At 42.7% G+C, this 16852-nt stretch overlaps 1 long non-coding RNA gene across 3 annotated transcripts in view; it reads left to right on the top strand.

Moving 5' to 3' along the window:
- Positions 1-16852, top strand: part of LOC144022641 (uncharacterized) — a 141496-nt gene that overhangs the window by 65267 nt on the left and 59377 nt on the right. The gene's annotated exons all lie outside the window — the stretch shown is intronic.

The following is a 16852-nucleotide window of genomic DNA, read 5'->3' as shown; positions in this document are numbered from 1 at the left end:
AATTAGTATTCGTACTGGTATCGGTATGACATCCCTAAAGATTGTGATCTTTTTTCCCCCATTTTGAACTCAACAGTTAGCTTCTCTGTCTCTCTCTGTCTCTCTCTCTGTTTCTCTCTCTCTTTCTCTCTCTCTCTCTTTCTCTCTCTCTTTCTCTCTGTCTCTGTCTCTCTCGCTCTCTCTCTCGCTCTTTCGCTCTCTCTTGCTGTCTTTCACTCTCTTTTCTCTCTCTCTGTCTCTCTCTTTCGTTCTGTGTCTCTGTTTCTTTCTTGCGCTCTCTCTCTCTTTCTCCCTCTCTCTCTTTCTCTCTGTCTCTGTCTCTCTCGCTCTTTCGCTCTCTCTTGCTGTCTTTCACTCTCTTTTCTCTCTCTGTCTCTCTCTCTTTCGTTCTGCCTCTGTTTCTTTCTTGCGCTCTCTCTCTCTCTCTCTTTCTCTCTCTTTCTCTCTGTCTCTGTCTCTCTCGCTCTTTCGCTCTCTCTTGCTGTCTTTCACTCTCTTTTCTCTCTCTCTCTCTCTTTCGTTCTGTGTCTCTGTTTCTTTCTTGCGCTCTCTCTCTCTCTCCCTCTCTCTCTCTCTCTCTCTCTCTCTCTCTCTCTCTGTCTCTCTGTCCGAATCGTACTTTGCCCAATATCTGCATGAGAAGCGGCTAACACAGTCAGGCAGGGAACCAGCAGCCACCGAGTAGGGGAATAACGCATACGGACTGAGGAAGGCGAGCGGGGGCCAACTACCGGTTAAAGTACAACACATTCTCAGTGTGATGTGCAACAGTTGCAGAAAACTTCCAACAAATCTCTCAAGTTTGGCAAACAAGAATGGAGGGGGTCCACTGGGAGACATGTACTGTATGCTGAAGTGCGTATGTGTGTGTGTGTGGGGGGGGGTTGTCTGACGGGCGAAGGCGTTGCTGCCTGCCTGCGGGTCCAACGTGCCCGCGAGTCAGCCATCAAAGTTTCACGTGGGCATATCAATAATTCAGCACGCTGCATTGTGAAAGTGTTGGCATGCCACTGAGGCTGACGACAAAGCGGTGAGGGGTTTGGCGGGGGGGGACGTCACATGTCTCGGCCTCGGCGCTAATTGCTCTCCCTTCCTTACTAGTGCATGTCCAATTAGAAGGATTCCCAACATTTCCACACACTCAAAAACGGTCAAGATAAACCGCACGCGTCATATTTGATGTCGTTGGTGCATACGAGAAGTGTCAGAAAAGTTCCAGGACTGGCGTCACAAAAAATGCCACCCCACCGGCACCTCACTTTGTCACAAGCAGCAGTTTGGCAAAAAAAAAAAAAAAAAAGGAGCAGTCGAAGGTCTTAGGTGCGACACCCAGTTGAAATGTACTCAAAAACTAAACACCAAACTAATTGAATTTCACATTTCGGTCCGCTAGCTTGTTGCTAATCCCAAGTAGCATCCATGTTGCTCTTGAAAGACTGACGGAAAGCACCGTCGTCTCCAGTTTCACTGGCAATCAGATGATCCACTCGTGATGATTTTGCCCATTTTGTCTCCTTAGCTTGTCTTTAGCGTCTCATTCGTTGTACTTTGTATGAATGATTCCAAAAGGTCAATAGCGTATTTACTTTGTACGATTGGATTGTGTTTGATATGCGGACAAGTACAATGGAATATTTTGCTGTTTGCACGCTCACTCATCATGGCCAGCAAAAGTCCTTCTCTGCTCATCCAAACATTCTCCCAAGACGCTTACAACCCAAATTTGAGCACACAATGAGAGCACTACTGCCACCTACAGCAGTGGATGTTCAGTTACACTCTATTTAGTAATAATAATAATAATATTGAAGATAATTGCGTGGGAATGCTGTAAGCTGAATGCTAATAGCTGAACGCTAATGGAGGAAATATAAGGATAAACTGTGAAAATTACAAAGTAATTAACTACTTATTAATAGTAGTAGTAGTGGAAGTAGTAGAAACAGTAGTAGTACTACTAGTAATTATTATTAAACCCATCCACCCATTCTTTCAGCATTGCCACAATAATAATAATAATAATAATAATAATAATAATTTTGCAATACAAAATGGACAAGCTGCCACTGTCTATCAACTTTCACTCATCCTCTATCGCGTACAGGTTAGAAAAAAGAAACCGGGCTCCTCCTCTTTTTTTTTTTTTTTCCCTTCAGCTGATGGAGCACAAACACACGTGCTGCAAGGGGTCAACGTGTGTTCTCACACGCACACACACACACACACACGCGCGCACACACAAGGACTTGACGTTGGCGTGCGAGGCGTTCGACGGAGACGACTTGACAGGCGAGCCAAAGCGCTGACAGGGGGCGGCAACTTTGCTGTGGGGAATTCTCATGAGATGGGAACCGTAGCGCATGTTTGCATCGCGACAACACAAACGAAGGGAATTTCACCGTTCCTATCCGGATCGACGTCGTGGCAACGGGGTTAGACCTCGCTTCGCCGAGGCCCAGCAATCGCAATTTGCCTCAGCGTTTGCATGAGAATGAATATTCATGCCATTCTCGCTGATAAAGGAAGGATGGTAAATTGAAGTTAAAATGGTTGCCACTTAACGCAGCTAAAAGAAGGAGAACCAATCAGGGACAAAAGTGTCAGAAGAAAAAAAAAACATTAAATATAATAAAGATATGTATTATTATTATTATTATTATTATTATTATTATTATTATTATTATTATTTACTTTGCCATTCGAGATCCTCGTTGCGACCCCAGGCTCCGACCTCGTCTTCCTCCCAATGACTCCCGAGTGACCTTTGGTGACGTGACCTTTCCGATTGCACGGCAGCTGACCTTGGGAGTGTGTGCGAGCGTGACGTTCTTGGGTGAGGCCGCTGCCCGTCTATGTGGATTTTGCTCCATCTCGCCAAGGTGACAAACCTCAGGCAGGACGTATTTTTATTTATTTTTTTTTCCTCCCGCACCGTCGACCACTTCAGGCATTCAGAGGTCACGCTGGGGTCACGTTCAAGGTCGCTGCTGAGGCAACCCAGCGGCTCTTTTCCCTCTTCTGTTGTTAATGCAACCCCCCAAAAAAATATTTTAGATATTTTGTAAAAATAACAATTTATGCTTTCAAGGCAGCCAACATTTTTTGTTATTAGTATTTTAATTTATATATATCATTTTAAAATATTAATATCATTATTTAAAATTTAAAAAATTTAAAAGTCTTATTTTCTTCATTGTGATGTTTTACTAGTCAATTTTATCACTATATGTTTTATTTCGTGTTTGCATTCGTATTTCATGTATTAATATTAATATATCATGTAATAATATTTCTAGTTATTTGGTTTACAAGATTAATTTTTTTTTATATGTAACTATGGAGTGTAATTCTTGAATTTTCACAACTTTGGTGAATTATTATTTTTTCCATTCAATGGGCATTGTGCTCCTCCTTCTGTTGTGCACTCCCTGGCCACCAGGGGGCCGTACAAGTCATAGATTGATTCAGCGTAGCCCATTTACTTTCAACAAAATCACGTATTCATACTAAATGCATCCATAGGTCATTTGCTAAGAAGATGTCAAATGTAACTTGCTCTTCAGTTCTATTTTGTTTTTGTTTTTAAACAGCCACTTAAGGAAATGTTGTGAGCGCCAATGAAAGGAATGAATGTGAGAAGCTAAAGTGGTCTTTGAACGACAAAGTGAAAAGATGGAAGAGACGCGAGCGCTCGCACGCACACACGCTCACACGGCTTCCCGCCGCACTCCAATCGCCGGTGAAAGGTGAAACCCAAAGGCCGAACGCAATCGCTTCCCTGGAAGAGAGTCACAATGCGCAACGCGGCCTTCAGCTCCTCGCGTGCTTTTCCTCCGTCCCCGTTCTCGGTCAGTTCTTGCAACGACCTTGGCGATTCCTCGCTTCCTTTTTGTCCGACCGTCCTTCATCAGCCGGCTTCGCGGTTGCTAATGGCGCAATACGGTCAAATCCTCAACCACAACCTGCCAAAAAGAAAGACCAGAAGAAAAACATTTTATTATATCGTCATTTGTATCATTAAAAAAAACAGTCGGTGGCAGCGCATGAGTTCCAAATTTGGTTCATCACAAATATATATATATATATATATAAATATATATATATATATATATATATATATATATATATATATATATATATATATATATATTCACACACGTAAGCTTCTGTGAGTGAAAAAAAAAATCCGTGCGTGCTTTCAAATTGCCGCGGGAGTGACGTCGCGCGGCTGACTCCGTTTGCGACAAAAAACTTATTGCATGCCTTTGCGATATGCATATTGCAAGTGCCAATATCGCGATATCGATATTTTTTCGATATATTGTGCAGCCCTATTTGCCAGTCAAGACTGTTGACTCCTTCCGTAACACTCGCCGTCAATCGATGGAAGGGATTGGCGCGTGCGATTGAAGCCCGATTGGCAACGCGTCACCTGGCACGCGTCTGGTCCCGAGATCCGATTTGCGAACATGCTGACGTATAGTGCATAGCGAGAGCCGAGATCGGTGTGCCGTGGCGCCCGCTGTGAGCTTGAGCTGTGGGCTCTGGTGAGTAGTGAGAAATTAATTAAGAGTGAAACAGCAGCAGGAGGCAAGATGGAGGGGGAGGAAAAGGAAAAAAGGGGGGGGAAGAAAGCGCCTGCGGTAGTGGAGGGAGAGGAGGGGGGGGGGGGGGGGGGGGGCAAAGGGGGCTTCTCCTGAAGGATCAAGACAATTATTGCTATTATCATTGTCTAATGTGCGTCTCTCTCTCTTCACTTGACTCGGCCTTTGATTGTCGCCCCCTTCTGGCCCCTCGTTTGCGCCTCCCCCAACCCTCCCCCCCCGCGCCGCCGCCCACTCCTCCTTTACCCCCCCAGAGCAAGGACGCGCTGTTTGCCGGTGGCGGCTGCAGAAGAGGCCCTAATGAGATGTCTATCGCCTCCGTCTAGACTGGACTGCACCACACATACACACACACCCCCACACACACACACCCACGCACGTATACACACACACACGTTTGTATTTGTATCATTGTGGGGACTTCTCATTGACATAATGGCTTTCCCTAACCCTTTGCCCCACCTCAACCATCAAAAATGATTGCCTACCCCCATTCCTTACCCTAACCTCAACCAAAATCCAATGCAAAATTAAACTCTAAAATCAAGTCTTGCCTCCCCAAAAGAGGTCTGAACGTGTGGGGACCACCAAAATGTGCCCACAATTTCGTCGGTCATTGACATAATGCCTTTGCCGAACCTTAACCATCAAAAATGATTGCCTACCCCCATTCCTTACCCTAACCTCAACCAAAACCCAATTCAAAACTAAACTCTAAAACCAAGTCTTGCCTCCCAAAAAGAGATCTGAACTTGTGGGGACCCACCAAAATGTCGCCACAATTTCAAGTCACTCATTGACATAATGCCTCTGCCTAGCCCCAACCATCAAAAATGATTGCCTATCCCCATTCCTTACCCTAACCTCAACCAAAACCCAATGCAAAACTAAACTCTAAAATCAAGTCTTGACCCTCAAAAAGAGGTCTGAACATGTGGGGACCACCAAAATTTGCCCACAATTTCGTCGGTCATTGACGTAATGCCTTTGCCGATCCTCAACCATCAAAAATGATTGCCTACCTCCATTACGTACCCTAACCTCAACCAAAACCCAATTCAAAACTAAACTCTAAAACCAAGTCTTGCCCCCCAAAAAGAGGTCTGAACTTGTGGGACCCACCAAAATGTCGCCACAATTTCAAGTCACTCATTGACATAATGCCTCTGCCTCGCCCCAACCATCAAAAATGATTGCCTATCCCATTCCTTACCCTAACCTAAACTCTAAAACCAAGTCTTGACCCTCAAAAAGAGGTCTGAACACGTGGGACCCACCAAAATGTCCCCACAATTTCAAGTCGGTCCCCACAACGGTAGTTACACCTGGATGAAGATGCGTGTATGGGCCCCACAATGTAGCAAAGACGCACACATGTGCACGCACACAGCCCACAAGCACTAGTGCACCACCAGGCAATGTATTAACACTGTACCCTGCCTCCAGCCCAGGGAATAGTAAATGTGTGTGCGTGCGTGAGTCCGTGTGTGTGTGGCATGACCAACGTGTCTGGGAGGCAGGGGAGCTACGCTTGGCAATGGATTTGGGCTTTTTTTTTTTTTTTTTGCACTCTTGTTTGCGCGCATATGTCGACAGTGTGTGTTGGAACAGGCGCGATTGGGGGGCGGGCCGCCGGGTGGGCAAGGCGACACCGTGATGGATGCCCTGGCACGCACCCCTCATCCTCTCCTCATCCGACACTCTGATTGCCTATTCCAAAATAAAAATAAAAAAATGGCAAGGATAATGCCCTCTAAATCCAACCATCCTTGTTGTCAGCCTTCGGTCACTTCCTGCTAGGCGGTCCCACGCTGGAGCTCCGCCACGGGGACCAGCACCAGGGGGCCCTGGTGACTGGCGAGTCCTCTCCGCTGGCAAAGACGACATTCCTTCCACACTTATTTTTTTAAATAACTTTTAGAGATCATTGCAGGCAACACATTGGCCTAGTGGTTAGAGCATCTGCCTCACACTTCTGGGATTCAAATAACGGCTCCAGTCTTTTTTTTGTGGTTTTTACGACTTTCTCCCAAATTTTGAAAGCATACACAGTATGTCAGTCAGTCACATAGTCAATTGTTTAATTTTAAAAACTGCGACACCATTTTTTTGTGTAACGTTGCAAAAGTAAATACATAAAATGGCGTAAATATTCAATCTAATTAAATCAATATTAATATTCCTCAGAAATTGTGGAAAAACTCAAAATATATGTTTTAAAATGTTCAAATTGAAGATAAAATACACAAACATATACAAAATGGAGTCTGTTGCTGGACAGATAAACGTCTTACATAAGCAAAAGTAAGCTGATGAGTCTTCTTCACCTGAAAACTTGCGTCCATTTCCCCGCCACGCTTATGAGGCACTCCCCCTAGCGGCCCGCCAAGTAATTGCTCAATAAGTCATGAACAATGGAGCCATTATAGTGGCTGTAAATTAAGAGAATGGATGTTTTTTTTTTTTTTTTTATGAGTTGGATAACGTTTGCTTTTCAAATATTTGTACTTTTTTACGTGGTGTCTGCAGTCTTGTGTGCCTCCATGTTGATATTCCATTTCTACAATATGGATGCCGCCGTGGTTTTAGTTTGTGAGTGTGAGCCAGTTCGAATGTTCGCCTCCAACATATCGCGCTCGCGTTTCGACGTCTCGTTATGGCGAGTGTGCCGTGTGTCCCTAATCAAGTGTCTGTCGTGGCAAAAAAAAAAAAAAATGGAGCGGTGGACTCTCATGGTAACCTGCAGTACACATACACACAAGTGGCTCTTTAATGAACAGGGTGTGTGTGTTGTTGGGGGGGTGTAGAAAGGACGCGAGAGAGCGAAATGAAAGAGAGACAGCCAGCTCGTTAGCAGCCATGCTGAAAGTCTGCTCCACTTACTCGCTCGACTGGGAGGCCCCGCCTGCTTTTTTTTTTTCTTCTTTTTTTAACTCGGATTCCCTCCTTCACCTTTTCTCCCCTCCTCCCAGGTGACGCACTCGCCAAGGGTCACCCAAGGGGGGGCCAACAAGGTGAATCACTTTTAGCTAGGGCCGTTTTTGTGAAGGGGTTAGCAACGGTGGTTCGGTTCATGACGGTCAAAGCCGTCGTTGCTAGCAGAAGCACCCGCACAAGTAATGACAACAATTTCAGGCTAAATTTGAGTATGTTGGGAAATGAGGACTGGGCCAACCCGCGAACAGCAAAAAATCTGAAAATAACTGATCTGACTTAATTACAGTGAGGAAAAAAAAAAAAAATCTTATAGGTGGGGCTATTTTTTAGTGCAGATTAAATTTTTACAAGGCATGTTTTGGCCCTTCTATATTTAAAATCCACACTAATGGTCAGATGAAGCGGAACATAATATGCTTGTGAACCGAGTCAATATGTGGAGGAACTCGATGTGTGCTTGCATTAGCAAGTAAATGCCTCAGTTTTAAGTATTATCAGAGATAGTAGGTTGTTTATATGCATTGTAATGTACAAAACACAATATGGTGTTTTTTTTTTTTATTATGAGCTCATTTTTTTTACAATATTATGACCTTTTTTGTATCGCCTGCCTCCCCACAATATCGTGATAATTATCGAATGGTGAGCTTCATATTTTGATAATATCGATAGTATCGTGAGGTTTGGCTGTCGTTATTTCCAGTACACATTTAGTACGACCTCATTCCAGGTGAAAAGTATTTTTTTTTACCTAAATCCACCTTGCTGCCGTCGACGGGGGGGTTTGGGAGGGTTGGTCGTGTGCGGGGGCGACTGTTAATAATCAGAGGCACTTTTGCGTTATTTATGCGAGGCTGCGCGAGTGAACGAGCGCGCGAGCGTCCCGCGGGAGCCGGCGAAGCAGCTCTTATCCGCCGCCATCGAAGGCTGACGCTCCAAAAGCTGCCGCCATCAGCCACAAACTCATTAATTACTCTTTAGTATCAAGCCGTAATTAGAGACACCAATCAGGGTGAAGATGCCCCCCCCCCCCCCCCCCAAACAGTCTCCATCCACCCCCAGCCCCTATTAGCAGTGTGCTGTGTGCTATCGTGATCTAAACTAAAGCTGAGATGTGGCTGAGGAAGTAAAGGATGGAGAGAAGAGGGGGGGGTGTCACAGAGGTCGGGTGAGGAATAACACAAGAGGGAGGCGATGTCGACACCGGCGAGGAGCATTAATTTGACATTAATTGTGTCATCTTGTGCTTTATTGACCCCCCCCAGTCCCCCTCCCTCCTCCCACCACCCACGCAAACACCTCTCATCCTTCCTGAGTGGATCAGGAGATGAGCAAAGATCTGATTAGACGTGTCTCGGTTGGGGGGGGGTTGAGGATGATGAGGGTGATACAGGGACAAGAGGAGGAAGAGGTGAGAAGGTTTGTGAGCGGTCCGCAAGAGGTAAAACACGACGTTCGACCCGCTAAAGATGTATACTGCAGCGCCTTGAGATAGTTTTGTTTGTTGTCGTCATGTCACGATATTAAAAGCAGCACAAAAAAAAAAAAGTCGGGTTGATTTGCCATTTGTGCAGTTCGAGCACCCTCCGGTGGCTATTTTTTTTGTAGTGCAGTTTAATATTCATCCAGCATGTTTTGGCCCTTCTATGTTTAAAATCGTCAGATGAAGGGGAACATAATTTGCTTGTGAACCGAGTCAATGTGTAGGAACTCAATGTGTGCTTGCATTGGCAAGTGCCTCAATATATATTATATATTTTTATATAAAATATTTATATTTTTATATTTTTCATTGCTGTATTGTATAAAAGCAATTTTTTTTAAGTATGATTAATTTTTTTGTTTTGTTTGTTTTTTTTGTTTTTTTTTTACATTTTTTTTTACAATATTGTGACCCTTTTTTGTATCGCCAAGCTCGCCACAATATCATGATAATTATCGTACATGACCTTCATATAGTGATAATATCTTATCGTGATGTTTGGATTAGGGATAGACCGATTATCAACTGGGCCGATTATCGGCACCTATATTAAGCATTTTGACGAATATCGGCATCGGCCATTTTGAAGAATCATATGGCCGATAATAGATCGATTTAAAAAAAAAAATAAAAATAAAAAAAGTCTTAGCTTCAGGGAACTAATTTAAATTATTATTTTTTTCTAATTTAAATTTCAGAGATGCTGCTGACCCTGGAAACTGCACATTCTGTTTTTGTTTGAAATTAAAAGTAAGATAAGTTTAAAAATAATACTTAGGATATTTAGAAATTTTGGAATACTTTATTTAGTGTAAAAAAAAAAAAAAAAAATTATTTCACTTTTGAAAACATGCTACTTTTAAAAACAAAGATGTCTGTTGACTAAGATTTTTAAAAAAAAAAAAAAAAAAAAAAAAAAAAAGAATCCAATATTTTACAAAGCCTAAAAGTTGCCCAATAAGCATATGCTTTAAAATTGAAAAAATAATAATAACAATAATAAGAGCTGGCGTTTGTGTTTTTCACAAATTTTGATGCCAATAGTTTCCCTTTTTAGTGAAAATAAATATCGGCTCCAAATATCGGTTATCGGTGTCCTTGACTACTAATAATCGGCATCGGTGAAAAAAAACAGATCGGTCTATCTCTAGTTTGGATATCTTGACATATAACTTTATCTTTACATATAATTTAAGATCTTTCTTGGTAATAGAAAAAATATCTTTTTATTGAGCCTGATTAGAAGGTGGAGGTGTATCTAATGTAGTGTCCAGTGTCGTGTTCATTTCCAGCGGCATCCGCGCGACTCGGGATTCCTCCGCGGGGCTTTTGAGTTAACGACAACACCGAAAACACACTCGTAAAGATCGTCATTGGCCGTCGTTCAGGAACGCGCGCGCGTGTGCTTGTGTGTGCGTGTACGCGATTACGTCGACTTTTCTTACCAAATATAGACGCTGCCATCAGGCCGCCATCTGCGGCAGATTATTGGACTTGTGCGAGGTACCTGGCACACATTTGGACTTCCAGGCCAAATGCTTGTACACACACATACACGCACACACGCATACGCGCTTATATGCTGCATTCAGAATCACACTCTATCCACTACAGAGTGTCCTATACAGCCATTTTGTGGTGTTGTTCAAACGTGTAGTATCTCCTACATGGCACCCTTAAAGTATCTTGAAAAGTAGCGAAAAACCAACTAATGGTGACGAGAAAAGTGTCTTGAGATAGGAGTGACTTGACTTACAAGTTTTGGCGATCTGTTGATATATTATTCTGTTTCATTCTCGTTTCCCAAACGCATTACTCATTCACTGGAAGCCATTTTGACTGAAGCAACCCCTTTCGCTCCACGCTGTTTTACTGGATTTTGACTGATTTTGCAAGGCCCACAGAATATTGTGTTCTATTGCTATAAAATATGGAACATACAAAAAGAAAGATTAAAGTCTCTTCTTTCATCATGAAAAAAAGTATATTTGTATCTGTTTCCGTTTTGCAGCAACTAGCATTAGAATATAGCTAACTTTCATCAATATTCACAAATCTGTTTAAAACAGCGGGGAAAAGAGCTTTTTGCAACAAGATCCTGGTTGATCTCTTATACTCTGCTGCCACCTGCTGGCCGTTTTGGTAATAACCACCATTGCTCAAACATTCTCTTCAGTTCAGAGGCTGCATCAAAGCCTTCTGTATGCTCCAGCATAAAAAAAACGTATAAATACGTCTTTGGGAGCATAGCAATATTTAAAATAGAACATATTTATACGTTATTGGGAGCAAATGAGTTAATCAGAGTAGCATGTTTTTACTAGTGCTGGCACATTCTTGCTTTAAATATTTGGGAAATGACCTCCACAAATAATAATTTACTGAAAGTTCAGCTTCATTTGTCTAAATTCACTTCACTACTCAAAAGCTATTTGAAGAAAAAGAAGAAATATTATTTCACCCAAAATAAAAATGAAATTAAGGGCAGGATCAAAGCCATTGTGCTGAATATATACCGGAAAAATAAGAATCGTATTTAATCATAAATGCTTAAATTTATTAAATTTAAATTTAAATATAAATTTGATAATTCAGTTTGATGGACATTTCAAACATCAAGTTTGACATTAAAAAAAAAAATCTGTTATATATTTGTTATATTTTTCTAGGATTGATTTAATTCCGTTGTGATGAATAATGCAAAATTCACCCGTTTTGCGGGCGGCCATTTTGTCACTTTGACAGTTGCTCGGGGTTCGGTTAACGGCATGTCGTGTCTCACCTTGCAAACATGGAGAGAAAACGATTTAAAAAACAAAACAAAACAAATGTACACGGTCTTGTCGATGTTTTCACATCACAATGCGCGAGCATGTAACGTACCCCGCGTTGCGTTCGTACCGGTATGCCGGCGTGAACTGACGAGAACTCGCTCGTGTCGTTTCTGACACAACTTTGAAGTTTGAAGCCAGTTGATTGACAGCTCTTTTAATACACGGACTCAGCGCGCGACAAACAACTCTTGTTATTAATGTTTGCCCCATACCGCCTTGTTTACGTTGACGCGCGGAAATTTAAGCCGTCCGAGGTAATGCAAAGTCTCCTCCCAGGTGGACTTGCGGACCGACCTTAATAACTTAAATGGCGAAAGTCGCGTCCGCCAGGAGCGGCGCGACGCTGACGTCTGCTAATTGTTTGGGACTTTTGCGAGCGACTTTAAAGCCCCTCAAGGTTTTTTTTTGTGATGACCCCCTCTCGACCGTCTCACACGGGTCTTGGCCTGTCATGTTTTTTCTTTTCTTTTTTTTAAGCTTTTTGAATGCAAAAAAAAAAAAAGCAAACATAATCCAGTGGAAAGGTGCGATTGTTGATGCTTATCGAACTAAAGCTCCAAAACCGATGAGATGTTCCTTTTTTTTCCCATAACTTGAGGGATTTTGCACAATGATAACCTTCCTATCTAGCACGCTTTGTCACCTTGCTTAGTGTATTTGCTTTATTGTGATTACATGTTTGACTCTCTCGTAGTTTAATAAGATGATGCCTGCTTGGGTGGCTGAAAATGGGTGATTTTATTCTACCGAATTCTTCCACAAACACAATATTCATCAGAATATCGCCTTTAGACTAGTGTATATACAATAAATATAAATAAGTAAACATCAGCTGGGAGTGGCATTAAACAATCATTTTTATTTTTTTTAAGAAAAACATTGTCAGAATGATAACTTGTGCTGCTGTTTTGGTTAGCAACTCAATTTAACTGGGCTCAGTTGCTCCTAGCTAGCTGCTATCCGTTTTTAGAATAATCAGTATTGATGTTCAACTGTCGGGTTTTTACACATTGAGTACTTTTGAGATGTTTGTCTGTCTGTCTCTATCTCCATCCATCCATCCATCCATCTAGCTCCATCCATCCATCCAGCTACATCCATCCATCCAGCTATCTAGCTCCATCCATCCATCCATCCATCCATCCATCCATCTAGCTCCATCCATCCATCCATCCATCCATCATTACATCCATCCATCCATCCATCCATCCATCCATACATACATACATACATACATCCATCCATCCATACATCCATCTAGCTCATCCATCCATCCATCTCCATCCATCTATCCATCCATACATCCATCTAGCTCATCCATCCATCCATCTCCATCCATCCATCCATCCATACATCCATCTAGCTCATCCATCCATCCATCCATCTCCATCCATCCATCCATACATACATACATACATACATACATACATACATACATACATACATACATCTAGCTCATCCATCCATCCATCTGTCTCCATCCATCCATCTACATCCATCCATCTATCTCCATCCATCCATCCATCCATACATACATACATCCATCCATACATCCATCTAGCTCATCCATCCATCTGTCTCCATCCATCCATCTACATCCATCCATCTATCTCCATCCATCCATCCATCCATACATACATACATCCATCCATACATCCATCTAGCTCATCCATCCATCCATCTCCATCCATCCATCCATCCATACATCCATCTAGCTCATCCATCCATCCATCCATCTCCATCCATCCATCCATCCATACATCCATCTAGCTCATCCATCCATCCATCCATCCATCTCCATCCATCCATCCATCCATACATCCATCTAGCTCATCCATCCATCCATCTCCATCCATCCATCCATCCATACATACATACATCTAGCTCATCCATCCATCCATCCATCCATCCATCCATCCATCCATCCATCCACCTAGAGGAAAGTTTCCACATGTATTATGTTTTTCTCTTGGAGGGAAAAATGTTGTGTGGACTAGTGATGAGTACATCTGCCTCATGCTTCTCAGCCTTTGGGTTCAAATCTCGGCTCTTTTCTCCAGGTATTTGCCATTTCCTCCCACAAAAAAAACATGGATGTTAGTGATGAGTCTAAATTGTCAAGTGTGATTCAGAAACAGATTTAATTGCCAAAGTATGTACAAATGCACAATCTGTCCGAGAAACATGAAAAAATAATGGGCAACAGAGGAAGACGGAATGGGAAGCCTGGCGGTCCGTTAATTAGCGTTTCTCAAAGGGTTAAAAAAAAAAAAGGGGGTTCTTAAATGGTAAAAAAGGAGACATAAGTAGGGAGGGAGATAAACAAGCCCCAAACTGAGCTCCTTTGAAAGGTGTACTGTAATCGTAACTGCTTTGTCTACATATGCCCTGCAATTTGCCGGCGACCAGTCCAGGGTGGACCCAAAATCAACTCGGGAAGTTGATCTGTGACCGATAAGAACGGACGGATATGTTGATTAAGTAAGACGTGTTGATACTTAACAAACTCTCAAGGACATCGCGGCTCTGTCTGCTAGCGGTTAGCGCTTATCGCGGCCGTCCCCTGCCAGCCTTTAGCTTGGAGGGCGGTCCGCATCCACCACGCAGGAGGAAGGACCCGCTCCCAGATGCTTGAGTGAATGAGTAATGACGCGCTAATGCTGCCTCGCTCTCTCCCTCTCTGCGATAATGAGGAAGAGAAGAGCAGACCCTCCCCGAGGCGCAGCACCTGGACCGAGCGGACTTGCCTGGCTGTCTGCTGCGCCTCCCAGGAGAGAGCCTCGCTCTGGATCCACGCCAGACTCCAAAAGTGGACATCCTGGAGAAAACCAGGGAGCGTCTTTAAGAAAGTTTTAGCTCGTCAAAAAAAATGTCCCGTTTCCGCACCTTCGTGCTTTCCCTGTGGGAGGTCATTGCAGAGTGGAGTCAGTTGACGCGGCCTCAAGGCGATTGGGTCTGAGTGGTTTTTAGATTTCCAAGGACGCCCGCTTGTATGCCTTTCTGTGACTCTTCCAGTCTTTCCCTATACAACTCGCTGATGACTAGGGCTGGGTATTGCCGCCAACCTCACGATACGATACGTATCACGATACATGGGCCACGATACGATACGTATCGCGATACATACTGTATGTATCCCAAATAAGACACATTTTATTTTTATTTTTTAAACAAAATATAGGAAAATTGGTACACTGAGACACGTGCCATGTTAAGTTTATCAATAAATAAATGTTGACATTCTTCCTCTGCTTTCATTTTTCTTAGCAAGACACAGTGTCCGATCACCGGTGAGCTATTTTTGCATTAATTGAAGGCAATTAACTTCAAAGATGCTGCTGGTTTTTATTTTTTAGGTACAATGCAAGCCGCAAAGGCAAACGTGAACTGCCGATTTAAAGTTAACGAGCAATATCGATTCTGACGCCTGCGTATCGATACGTGTATTGTGATGAGGCCCGCAACGATATATTGCCGTATCGACTTTTTGAGCACACCCCTACTGATGACCACTTCCTGGTTGAAGCCTTGCGATGGCGACATACTTTCTGATTACGAGTTACGAGTCAAATGAGTTATGAGAACACATTGAACTTGCATGTCAAGTTTAAAAAACTTTCTGCACCATTTAGTCCAAACGAATTTGTGTTGTTTCCAAATGTGCAAATGTGAGTGGGGTGAGGGGCGGGATGTGGGCGTGAACGTATGTGTGGGTGGTCCCGGCGGCATGGCGTTGTAGTGCTGCACGCTCCTCCCGTGGAAACACGTCCAGTGGGAGCAGGACAGCTGTGGCCAACCTACCCTCGCTTCCTTTCTGGGCAGTAACGAGCCTCATGACACACACCCATTACGCCGACACTCATAATCTGCCTGCCGGTGTGTGTGTGGCTGTTCTTTTGTGTCTCTCACACACTCAAATGCACACACAGCATTTTTCACATGCAGACTGCAAAAAAAAAAAAAAAACACAAATAATGTCCCCAGACAACCGCAGGTCATCCTCACTCCAATCCTCAAACTCAAGGACCGAGCACCCCAAGTCGGGTCAGACCTCCGCCAAGGCGTAAATCAGTTGAGCACAACACATTTCAACCTAATTTTATTTGGCACTTGCTTGGCACTTCATTTATATAGCGCTTTTCCACCTTTAAGGCACTCAAAGCGCTTTACATTTTGACTACCCCTTCACCTACTGATGACGCAGCATCAGGAGCAATTGGGGGTTCAGTATCTTGCTCAAGGATACTTCGACGTAATCACAATGGCCTGGGATCGAACCCACAACCTCTGGTTTGGGAGACGATCACCATACCACTGAGCCACGCCGCCCCTTATTGGATTAAGTTTGTCAGCATCTGAATATGTGAATTTTGAAAGACTGTCAATCTGGAATGGATCCAGAATTGACTCGATTTGATATGAATGCTTCTGATCATGCATACACATTGCAAATGGAATTAATACTACCGGGTAATTAAATTCTATTGTGTATATATACACTTGTGTGGGCACTTCCATCTGTGCGACGGCTCTGTCGTTGATGGGTGCCCACATTTTCGACAAATGTCTTATTACAAATTGTATAATTGCATCTTTAGCATGTCATCTTTTAAGTAAAATTCGTCAAAATAATTTCTTAACAACTTGGAAGAAAGGGCATTTTATATCTGTTTTTAAATAAACTGGTTTATAAAACATATTTTTTTAAATGTTTTGTTTCTGCCTGAGCAGATGGAAGAAACTGCATTGTGTGTCTAAAAATAATAATAATAAAAAGAATTTAAAAGAATTAAAAATGTAAGCCTGAGAAAATTGATAGGCATCTTTGTGTGGCATTAAAAAAAAAAAAAAGATGTATTTAAAAAAAATAATTAAAATGATGAAAATACATATTTTCATCTTGACCGTGTGTAGATGAGTCATGTTTTTTTTGTTTGTTTTTTTGGGGGGTTTTGTGGTGTTTGTGTTCTGCCAGTAATGACGACAAGATTTGT

Source organism: Festucalex cinctus, chromosome 7 (genome assembly GCF_051991245.1).
Source record: "Festucalex cinctus isolate MCC-2025b chromosome 7, RoL_Fcin_1.0, whole genome shotgun sequence".
NCBI classification, from domain to species: Eukaryota; Metazoa; Chordata; class Actinopteri; order Syngnathiformes; family Syngnathidae; genus Festucalex; species Festucalex cinctus.
Note: the sequence above shows the minus strand (reverse complement) of the source record. Positions and strands in the feature narration are given on the sequence as shown.